This window comes from Myodes glareolus, chromosome 1 (assembly GCF_982192425.1).
Source record: "Myodes glareolus chromosome 1, mMyoGla1.1, whole genome shotgun sequence".
NCBI lineage: Eukaryota > Metazoa > Chordata > Mammalia > Rodentia > Cricetidae > Myodes > Myodes glareolus.
Genome location: NC_142026.1, coordinates 112,499,524 through 112,499,809, shown reverse-complemented (window position 1 = coordinate 112,499,809; position 286 = coordinate 112,499,524).

Below are 286 nucleotides of genomic sequence, written 5' to 3'. Positions count from 1 at the left end.
AAAAAGGTGAGCTTCCGTGAACAAAAATGGTAATTTACAAATGATCTGGAACTCACATCAGGCTCTAATAATTATGAAAATGCAAAATCTTCGTTAGATAACATTAGGAACTCATGGCACAACCCCCATGGAAGGACCTAAACCCCAGGAAGAGATTATAATGGACAGGTGTTTTAGGTTTACAGACTCACTCCCCTCCCCCACATAGTCCTATCTAAAAACAGGCTAGATATACATAATTTTGCCAAGTAAAAGAAAGTTATATAGGGTATGTTGTTCTTGAAAT